At 38.3% G+C, this 11,687-nt stretch overlaps 2 pseudogenes; both read right to left on the reverse strand.

Moving 5' to 3' along the window:
* Positions 1–81: 81 nt before the first annotated feature.
* On the reverse strand, positions 82–1,149 carry LOC146999017 (small subunit ribosomal RNA; annotated as a pseudogene).
* A 6,800-nt stretch (positions 1,150–7,949) lies between these two features.
* On the reverse strand, positions 7,950–9,075 carry LOC146999018 (small subunit ribosomal RNA; annotated as a pseudogene).
* Between the last annotated feature and the right edge of the window lie 2,612 nt (positions 9,076–11,687).

The raw sequence follows: 11,687 nt of genomic DNA on the forward strand, positions 1-11,687 counted from the left end.
CAGCACAGGGAAGGAAGGCGAACCCTCCTCCCCGAGTTTAACCAATGTTTTTGCCAGACGAATCTGACCATCGGTAATGATCCTTCCGCAGGTTCACCTACGGAAACCTTGTTACGACTTTTACTTCCTCTAAATGATCAAGTTTGGTCATCTTTCCGGCACGCCGACGCGACCCGAAAGCCGCTTCGAGAGCCAGTCCGAAGACCTCACTAAATCATTCAATCGGTAGTAGCGACGGGCGGTGTGTACAAAGGGCAGGGACGTAATCAACACGAGCTTATGACTCGTGCTTACTGGGAATTCCTCGTTCAAGGGGAACAATTACAAGCCCCTATCCCCAGCACGAAGGAGGTTCAACGGGTTACCCAGTCCTGTCGGACAGGGAAAGCACACGCTGATTCCTTCAATGTAGCGCGCGTGCGGCCCCGGACATCTAAGGGCATCACAGACCTGTTATTGCTCTGTCTCGTGCGGCTAAACGCCGCTTGTCCCTCTAAGAAGAACGTCCGACTCGAAGGATCGGAGCGTCTATTTAGTAGGCTAGAGTCTCGTTCGTTATCGGAATTAACCAGACAAATCGCTCCACCAACTAAGAACGGCCATGCACCACCACCCACAGAATCAAGAAAGAGCTCTTAATCTGTCAATCCTTCCTGTGTCCGGGCCGGGTAAGTTTTCCCGTGTTGAGTCAAATTAAGCCGCAGGCTCCATTCCTGGTGGTGCCCTTCCGTCAATTCCTTTAAGTTTCAGCTTTGCAACCATACTTCCCCCGGAACCCAAAAGCTTTGGTTTCCCGGAAGCTGCCCGGCGTGTCATTTGAGGAACACAGCCGGATCGCTGGCTGGCATCGTTTATGGTTAGAACTAGGGCGGTACAAATCTGGGCGCAGCCCCCAGTCCACCTAATCGACATAGATCGATCTTATGACCAAAGGGGGCCCACCCCTCCAACCAACAAACTTGCCCAACGAGCCGGCCGTGCCCCTATAAAAAAATATACTGACTCTCTAAAAAAAAAAAAAAAAGTAAACTACTCACAGAAATAAATAACCTCAGGGAAACCAAGCCCAAGCTCCGGGCAACAAAAAAAAAGGTTAAAAAAAAACGCAAAGAACTAGGGCGGTACAAATCTGGGCGCAGCCCCCAGTCCACCTAATCGACATAGATCGATCTTATGACCAAAGGGGGCCCACCCCTCCAACCAACAAACTTGCCCAACGAGCCGGCCGTGCCCCTATAAAAAAAAAATACTGACTCTCTAAAAAAAAAAAAGTAAACTACTCACAGAAATAAATAACCTCAGGGAAACCAAGCCCAAGCTCCGGGCAACAAAAAAAAAGGTTAAAAAAAAACGCAAACAAAACAAACTAAAAATATACAAAATTATGGTTGCAAGCTTAAAATACACCCATACTCACTAAAAAGAACAGAGGAAAATAAGGAAATTTAGACAAAGTTAGTATAACGCAAAAATAAAACAAACAACACATAACCATACATACGACACAGAACCAAACCACACGAGACAAAGCACCAACAGGTCCACGACTCTTTATTGGAAAACTCAACCACTCATAATTGCCACCAAAACAAATCACTGCAAGGTCAAGCCTCCATTAATTCAGAAGGACCATTAGCGACGCTGTCTCTGGGACGCTAGATCCCAGAGGCCCGAATTGCGAAAACATTGGTTTACAATTTTCAAAGGAATGGAGATATTATTCAAAATATAACATAATCAAATAAAAAAAAACCGTTTCAAATCCAAAAAAAAAAAAAAAAAAAAAAAAAAAAAAAAAAAAAAAGGGTACGACTACTCTAGCTATCAATTTACAAAATATCAATTATCATGAAACGGCTTTCCAATATATCCCGCTCAAATTTCCTCACGATTTCCTAAACAATCCCAAGAAGCAAATCTCCAAAACCAAGAACAAAATAGTTAAATAAATATAGAAGTACATGTCTCGATATGTAGTAAGAAAAGAAAAGAAAAGAAAAACAAGACGCAATAATCATAAAATACATAAAAACAGCTCCAAAGGGTTGACAACACAATATAAATAGACCCTTTGTCTGTATATTATTTACAAAAAAAAACCCCTAAAATTAAAGTCATTTTAAAATACAATAAAATACAATAAAATACTATAAAACTCCTGTCTTCAAACCATAATACCAATTTTCCTCCTATTATTATTTATGATTTTCATAATTTCCACAGCAAATTTTTCCAGTGTACTATGCTTTACATTTTCGATCTTTTTAACATTAAGTCTATCCCTCACCCTCTGAGTTAATTGACAGTGCTCGACGAAGTGTACTGCGTCGCCAGGAGTATTGCAAAATATACAGTTCTTATTGCCCTGGAGGTTAAAACGGCAAAGATATTCGGGAAATCTACCATGATCTGTTAGAATCTGGTTTAAATCAATATTGTCGTAAATTTTCATTCTCTTTTTAATCTCTATTGTTTCTAAATAACGTGTTCTTTTCCCGGTGTTTTCCCATTTATTTTTCCATTCCATTATGTACTTCGTTTGAATCTTTGTGAACAGTTTTTGTCTAGAATAGAGTAAATTAAATACAGCACCTTCCCCCAGGGCAGCCTCCTTAGCTAGTACGTCGGCCCTCTCATTTCCCTTATATCCCTTGTGTGCTCGAATCCAATGTAACTTAATATAGTGCATTTTATTCAAAACCAGAAAAATATCTTTAATTTCTTTAAAAATGTGATTCTTTGGCTCTGGTCGGGAGAGTGTCGCTAAAACAGATAGAGCATCTGAGTAAACATGTATAATATATCTGACTTTGAGTTCAGTTTGGATCCATCTCAGAGCTTCTTTCAGTGCCAAGGTTTCAGCCTGGTAAACAGAGTTTAAAGTGTTCAACACGTACTTCTTTTTTTGGATTTCTATTCCGTGAAAATATATAACAAAGGCTGCACCGACACCCTCCTCGATCTCAGAGCCGTCAGTATAGATATCTATATCCCCTTCATTGACAATTATGTCATCGTATGGTAAAAAATATAATTCGCTAGGGTTAATTTCATTAATATCATATCTAGACACATAATCTATTTCTATTTCTGTATTTTCACAATGCACTTTTTGTAACAAATTATTGCGCAGTAAAAATTTCTCATGATAAGTCTTATAGTGGATTGAGAGGGGAGGCTCACCAGCAAGCACACACAGAACCCCCGTCGAGACTGTTCTAAAAGCTCTTGTAATGGTCAGCAGCCAACTTCTCTGTAGAGAGTCTAACTTATTTCTAGTTCTAATAAGTTCCCCTGCTCGGACACCCCATGCGCCGACACCATACATGATTTTTGGTAATATAACATTAAGGTATATTTCTTTTAAAGTGCGACTTTTCTTTCCCAAGATAGTAGTGTTAAAGGTATTCAAATAAAAAGTTAAAATCTGTTCAATACTTCTTTGTATGTGTTTAAAATGAGGAATAAAATTCAGTTTTGTATCGATTATAACACCTAAATAGCACATATTTTCACCAAATTTAATGTTCTTGTTGTCAAATTTCAATTTAGGGGTCCGTACTTTTATACCATTTCTTGGGAAAAATAGTGCTTTAGTTTTTTGTAAGTTAAATTTAACATTATTGTCCTTACTCCATTTCAAAAAAGTCTCATTTATTTCCCGAAAACTCCTTTCCATTTTCTCTAATGAGACATCGTAGGTCAAGACCAAGATGTCGTCGGCAAAGCAATAAATATCGTTATTCGGCTTTTCTACTAGAATTTCGTTGACTATGAGGTTCCAGAACAGGGGAGCGCTACAGGAGCCCTGTGGGCAACCTTTTCCAATATTATAAGACAGATTACATGTAGTGTTGCCAACTGTAAAGATTAATTTTCTATAACATAAATAGTCTTTAATTAGTTCGAATAGCTGCTTAGTGATATTTAAATTTGAAATTATCCTAAGAAGTCTTGATCTATCAATTGAGTCGAATGCACCCTTTATGTCAAAAGAGACCATGGCCACGTGATATTCGTTTTTATAGGTCCTGATTTTTTTCATCACTTCATAGAGTATTAAGTCAGTTGATCTATTTCTTCGAAAACCGTACTGTTTTTCGCTTAAGTGTTTATCGCGAGTAATTATGTAATTTAATCTTCTAGTAATTAACTTATCCAAGATCTTGGCGAAGGTCTTCAACAAGCAGATCGGTCTATATCTATCTTCGTCTTTAGGTATTAAGATCAGCTGACCCTCTTTCCATATCTCCGGAAAAGTCCTTAAAACCAAACATTTATTGTATAAAATTAAAAAAAAGGAGGTAAAATATTCAAATAAGCACTTAACAACAGTGACACTTATCTTGTCTGGGCCCGGTGCCGAACGATCTCTTAACTCATGAATTGCAATATATATCTCCTCTGTTGTAAAACTTTTCTCTTCTTCTGTTTCGTCCTTTCCAAAGTCCACATCCCCCAGATCTCTCTCCTCGCTCTCTTCAATATTCAAAAGTCCTCTAATAATTTCATCATATTTATCACTCAACCCAAGCTCTTCCTCATCATTCTCTCTCTTCAAGATCTCTTTTCTTCTTCTTTTTCCCGAGGCAATTCTATAAAATTTGTCATAATATAAGTTATTCCACAGAAATAGCTCATCTCTATAGTTCCTTTTGACACTTCTGATTCTTTTTCTAAACCAGGCCCTAGTCTTCTTGTAATCCATTTTTCTTTGTATCTTTATTTCTTCAGGAATATCCTTGACCTGGAAGCTTTTCCTTAGAGCTCTGACTCTTCTCTTCAAAGTTGTCAGTTCGTCATTCCACCACCTAACCCTTTCATTTTTATCCTTCCCCTTCTTCTTTATTTTAAGGTATTGATCCATCTTTCTGATAATAAGGTTCTCAAGACCACGTACCATTTCATTGAGCTCCGCTGCACTTTTCGTTCTACAAATCTTAGCCTCCAGGTCCTCAATTTCTCTTTTGCTGCGCCTGATCATAAGTTGTATTCTTTGTTTGTTTCTAGAATATTTAGGTACTTCTCTATCCTCTATGTGTAAATCATAAAGACTGACCATGATATATTTGTGGTCACTAAGTGTATCTTCTTCCAAAACAGAGTACCCAGTCTTTGCGATATCCATTTCTGAGGAGCATAAAACAAGATCTGTCCATCCAGCTCCAACGGCCGACAAAAAAGTAGGTGTAAAATCCTTAAAATTTAAAATCTTCAAAGAATTGTATATAATAAAATCGTAGGTCAATAGACCCCGAGCATCCAGCTCGTTTGCCCCCCAGTTAAAACTCTTTCCATTAAAATCTCCTAAAATAATAAAATTATAGCTGTATGAATTAAAAACATTCTCCAGTCTATGTAAGTAATCCTCCAGGTTTTCTGCCGGAGAAAAATAAACAGATATAATAGCTAATTTCTTTCCTTCAATAAAAACTGTAATGGCGACGATGCATTCAAAGATATAATCCACTATAAAATCAATGTTCTTATCTATCACTATAATAGCAGCTCTACCATTATTCTGATTAATTGCTCTCCACTCTCCACTAATGTGGGCAATTTTATCTCTTACATAATATGGCTCCTGCAGCGTTACAATATGTGGGGGCTCTTTCAAGATCTTATGAATTGCAGAGAGTTGGCATGCTGCCGCATTACAGTGGTTCAAGTTACTGTTTAAAATTTTTAAATTAAAAGCCTCCATGCAAAACCAAGTTAAAATGAATTTAAACAGTTAAAAACAACCTTACAATTAAATACAAATGTCAAGACTTTCAATAAAATATGTATATATATGTACAATTAAAATCAATAAAACACAATATATATATGTGCAATTAAAATCAATAAAACCACTATTTACAATTAAAATTCACTCACCAAATAACACTTCAGTGAGCTAAAAAAAAAAAAAATCTGAGTAAAATATATAATTAAAATCAATCAAGGTAAAACAAAGTTTACCGTAAAATCTCAGTTACCAAACACCTTTCCAAAATATTATTAATGAAATGGTCAAACAATAAAAGAGTTAAAAATACTCGAGGTGAGGGATAAGACTATGTGTACACTCTTCTGGATTACAATATTTAAAAAAAAAATATGTTTCCAATCTATTTGCACAACTAAAAATAATTAAATTAAAAGTCCCAGCCGACCAAATGTATAATAAAAATTTAAATATCCAAGTGATCCCTTATAAAAATCATTTCCTGAATGTACACTGGACATTCTCTCGAAAATGCATCATGATTTGCGTTGTACTTCATATTGAATCTCTTGTTATAATCTGTACAATTTATGCAGCATGCCTCCTCCTCTTTACAATTACCTTTTTCATGAGTTTTCGTACATTTACTACAGGCTGTCGAATTTCTACAATCCTTTTTAACATGGCCAAATGCCAAGCAATTGATGCATCTCTTAGGTCTTAAGAAGAGTCTGGCAGGGTAGGATTTCCAATCTACTAAAACTCTTTGGTCTTCAATGAAGGTCTTTTGACAATCACCAGTCACCATAAAAACCCGGTGAGAAACACATTTCTCAGTGGCACTAATTCTGAAAAGAGGTCTGGTACAGTTGCCTTCACAGTCACAATATCTGGTCAAACTTTGTTGAATCTTCTCATCCTCAACATCGTCTGAAACATTATATATAATTAAGCGTGGTCGAATAAATTTTCTCCTTCGAGGTGTGACTACATGATTCAAATTATCGTTCTTTTTTATTTCTCTTTCAAGGGTCTTGCATTCCTCTTTATTGCTCAATTGAACCACCATGGTTCCATCTCTTCTCAAATACGATTTCTTAACTGCTACGCCAATCTTCACCGGATTAATATTGCATTTCATCTCATCGTAAACGTCCACTCCTTCCTTAATTGGTTTTAAAATGATCTCGTTGTCCTCCCTACCTCTCTCTCTCTCTCTCTTTTCCCTTCTCTTACTTTTCACTTCCTGCCATTCCTCTCTCTGTTCACTTTTTCCATTCATCTTTCCTTTAACTTCTGAGACCTCTTCAATCAAAAAGTTAATTTTATCATCTAAATCATTGTATTTCTTCTCGCTTAAATTGTCTAAACATCTATTGGATACCCACTCTGTGATAAATAAAATTCCATTACTAAGGGACTCAACAAGAGCCTTTGGGATCCGTTTCTCTTTTAAATTTTCAACAATCCTATTCATCTGTTTAATCACGGATGCTATATCGTTTTTATTATCCATGGCAATTGAGTCCAATGTATCTTCAGTATTAACTCTATTTTGTGACATTGTCGGCGATGGGACTTATAATAATATATTCACATAAATTACATGAACATACCAATTAAATCTAAATAGGAAGTTTATATAAAATCACTTTAAATCAAAACACTATTGTCTGTATAAAAAAATCTCCAACATTAATAGTACTAATGTAATCTGTGTTAAAAGTTCACTCTAAAATCTAAAAACTGTCGCTAAAATTAAATTTAAACACAAAATAATACAAAATTCGAAATTCGTCCATCGGGCGAAAAACATAAATAGTCAGTGCACCAACTTAAATACAAGTCTTTTCTAACATAAAACTTAAATATCCAATTTTTCAATAATTTTCAGTTGGCCAAAAGTTGACATGCCCGTGGTGCAAAATCACAAGGCTCAAACCCAAACAAAACGTATCATCAAAATTTAAAATACAAATAATTTTAAAAAAAGGCCTTGAAAATGAATCAAATTCACTATGCAGATAGTACAAGGTGTGAAGAAACAAAATATCAAAGCAAAAGTACTTTACCAGATCGGTGTAAAGTAATGCAGGCCAAAACTTCAAGATCGTATGCAAATGAGCTCCTGAGTACACTTGAAATCCTAAAATACTTGTAAATCAGTCAAAAATCCATGAATCTTTTAAAGTAAGATATCTTCACAAACCGGAAGGCCTGTAGATTTCAAATATAGCACTATTAAACACCAAAAATCAATATGCACGAAGATACAACTCTTTCTACACAAGCGCAACAAACACTGCAAACATCATGGCCGACAGTTACGGTTAGCAAAGAACTAGGGCGGTATCTGATCGCCTTCGAACCTCTAACTTTCGTTCTTGATTAATGGAAACATTCTTGGCAAATGCTTTCGCAGTAGTTCGTCTTGCGACGGTCCAAGAATTTCACCTCTAGCGTCGCAATACGAATGCCCCCGTCTGTCCCTCTTAATCATTACCTCGTATTCCGAAAACCAACAAAATAGAACCGAGGTCCTATTCCATTATTCCATGCACCATTATTCAGGCGTCACGCCTGCTTTGAGCACTCTAATTTTTTCAAAGTAAACTTGCCGGTCACCCAAGACAACCGGTGAAGATCATCAAAGGAAACCGGCTGGCTGTTCAGAACAGGCAGTAACCACCGGTAGGCGGACCACCCGTCTGGAACTGAGATCCAACTACGAGCTTTTTAACCGCAACAACTTTAATATACGCTATTGGAGCTGGAATTACCGCGGCTGCTGGCACCAGACTTGCCCTCCAATTGATCCTCGTTAAAGGATTTAGAGTGTACTCATTCCAATTACGGGGTCTCAAAAGAGTCCCGTATTGTTATTTTTCGTCACTACCTCCCCGTTCTGGGAGTGGGTAATTTGCGCGCCTGCTGCCTTCCTTGGATGTGGTAGCCGTTTCTCAGGCTCCCTCTCCGGAATCGAACCCTGATTCCCCGTCACCCGTTACGACCATGGTAGGCGCGTAACCTACCATCGACAGTTGATAAGGCAGACACTTGAAAGATACGTCGCCGGGACGAGCCCGTGCGATCAGCCCAAAGTTATACAGAGTCACCACATGATACGGACACGAGGTCCGATTGGTTTTGGTCTAATAAAAGCGCTCGTCCCCAGAGGGTCGGAGCTCTGCTGCATGTATTAGCTCTAGAATTGCCACAGTTATCCAAGTAGTAAGGTACGATCCAAGGAACCATAACTGATTTAATGAGCCATTCGCGGTTTCGCCTTAATACGGCATGTACTTAGACATGCATGGCTTAATCTTTGAGACAAGCATATGACTACTGGCAGGATCAACCAGGTAGCTTTTTTACGTTCATAGAACGTTCGAGCTGCGAGCAACTCGAATCCACCAATTTCTTAGCGCACACCTTGGAAAATGCGCTGGGAGCCGTTGTCCAGGCGGCTCCCTCTTTTATTTCATACGCACAGATTTATAATCTCGTGCTTTCGGTAGCGGTTCAAAACTCACTACGTCCTCCACGGCATCAGCGCCGGGAGGTGAGCCTTCGTGGGCATCGAGAGGCTATTTTTACTGCGTTGGACACAGATTCAAAAGGTCCCGTGTTTCAATTTTTATTATTACGGGTCTGGACGCCCAGCAACGGCACGGGGGCCGAGCTGGTCGCAGACTCGCTGTGAAAGTTTTCAGTTCTCAACCCCGTCTAGCGGCGAACACGAAGTTCCCGAAGACGAGGGGGGCCCTAGGGACAAGAGAACTACTACGCCGGTCCGCAGGAGGGTCGCACACTCCTCCATCACGAAAGAACTTCGCGATAAGTTGCGTGCAACCGGTCAAAGACGTTTCCCGACCGGAAGCGGTAGCCAGCTCAACAACCAGTCGGTATATCGTCCCTGCCCGCAGACCTTTCGCTGCGAAGGAACGGCTGTCTCCTTACCGTTCATTAAAAGCCAGAATCACGAGAGGAAACGAACGCACCACTCCCATGAAGAACTCATAGGAGCGCACAAACGAATCCGTCACGTCTGCTTTGCGGTCAGAGCGGTAGCCAAACCCTCGACCCCTCCACAGCCGTGCCCGTGAAGAGCTTTTGCGCCCAGGAAGTTCGCCGCCCAGCATCCCATATAAAGAGACGCCAGTGCAACGTTCCGTCACGAAATAGCTCTCAGTCGTAGCGGTACTCCACGCTTTTGCGATTGACCGTAACAACGTACGAGCCTCCGTGCCTGAGCGAGAATCGAAATACGACGCAACGCGCGCCTCGTTCGATCTCGTCAACCACTACCCCACATATAAGGTGGCGACAGTCATGTGCGCAAACAGGTTGTTTTTCAGGGTGACGGTAGCTCGGCATGCTTTCTCCCGACGTGGACCCCTCGCCGTGGTGTTTTTTTGCAAAAACGCTAATACGAACTTCTCGTTTCCCCGTGTGGGTTACGGTCGCTCTTCGGCTGTGTTTTTTTTTTTTGGACTTTGAAATATTTTCGCGATTTTCGGGACTTTGTCGTTTTTTCTCGCAGTTGGACTTAGTCATTTTCTCGCACTTTTAAATCTCGTACTTCGCATTTTTGGGAAATATTTTCGGCATTGAAAAACGCGATTTTTCGAAACTTAACCAAATTTTGTAGGAACGTTTTACGAAATGTGTGGACTTAGAAAATATCGAGCTTTTTTCGAAATAAGGCGAAATTTCGAAAATCGTTAATTAATGGTTAATTCGATTTAATTTCACATGTAATCGACTCTTATTTTATTGAAAAAAACATTGTGTGCGAAAAAACGGCGAAAATCGCTCATTTTAAACGCTAAAAATCGCCCAAACAAAATGTAAACAAACCACTCAAAACCTTTATTTTACGTATTTTCCACTAAATTTCTTTCTTATTTATAAGATACAAGGCCACTAAGTAACATTTTACCGAAACACCGGTCAAAAACACTTCAGAATTACCGAAAAAACGGCCGAATGCAAAATGTAAACAAACCATGTAAAATGTTAAATACGCGTCAATTCGAATTAATTTCCTTATTAGGGTACAGTACTAAGAATAAATAACCACATTTTATCAAAAAGAAGTTTAAAAAATTTCAGATTTAAGCATAAAATAAGATAATGCAAAATGTAAACAAACATTGTAAAATGCTAATTATGCATTATTTCGGCGAAATTCATATCATAAGTTGAAGCTAAGTGCCCATAAACTCATATTATTTAAATAAAATTATTATAAACACTACTGAATTACGCAGAAATTGACCTGATTCAAAAAGTAAACAAACACCATAAATCATAAAGTACTTACTTTTTCGCCAAGTGTTTTACTTTCATGGAAGGATTCTTATTTATATTTCAACACTGTATCTGAAAATAATCAAATAGCAACGCGAAAATCAGTTAATAAAGCTAAAACGAAATGTAAACAAACCGTAATCCGCTGGCTTTCACATAACGTTTTCGATAATGTTACACACTGGACGTGTAAAAATGCGTTACTCGTAGCAATTTTTAACCAAATATCCTTATTCCGCATAAAATGAGCTAAATAATGCATGCAATCACATGCTTAAACAATTATAAGTAAAGTTACAAACACACTTTGCTTTGAAGCAAGTCGGCGCTCATATACGGAATACCTTACTTCAGTGGACATTCAATGTTGAATCTCCTTTTCAAGCTGAAACAGGTTATTAAAAATTTCAACGACCATTTCCTAACAAACCTTCAATTATAAATGTAAAGTATTTCAATATTTCACATTAATATCTCATTGAAAAGCTGTTTTATACGTCCAACACAACCATCTCACCATGTAAACAAACCACTTAAACATACAAATCATTCTCCATTTCTTTAATTCAAACGTTAACGCCTATCAAACATTCGTTACACACAAATCTATGACACTTTGAAACAATAAATAATATTAAAATATGACAGATTTCAGTCATTATGT

The sequence above is a fragment of the Stegodyphus dumicola genome, chromosome 2 (genome assembly GCF_044657685.1).
Source record: "Stegodyphus dumicola isolate Sdum_Otavi_A_Nest chromosome 2, ASM4465768v1".
NCBI lineage: Eukaryota > Metazoa > Arthropoda > Arachnida > Araneae > Eresidae > Stegodyphus > Stegodyphus dumicola.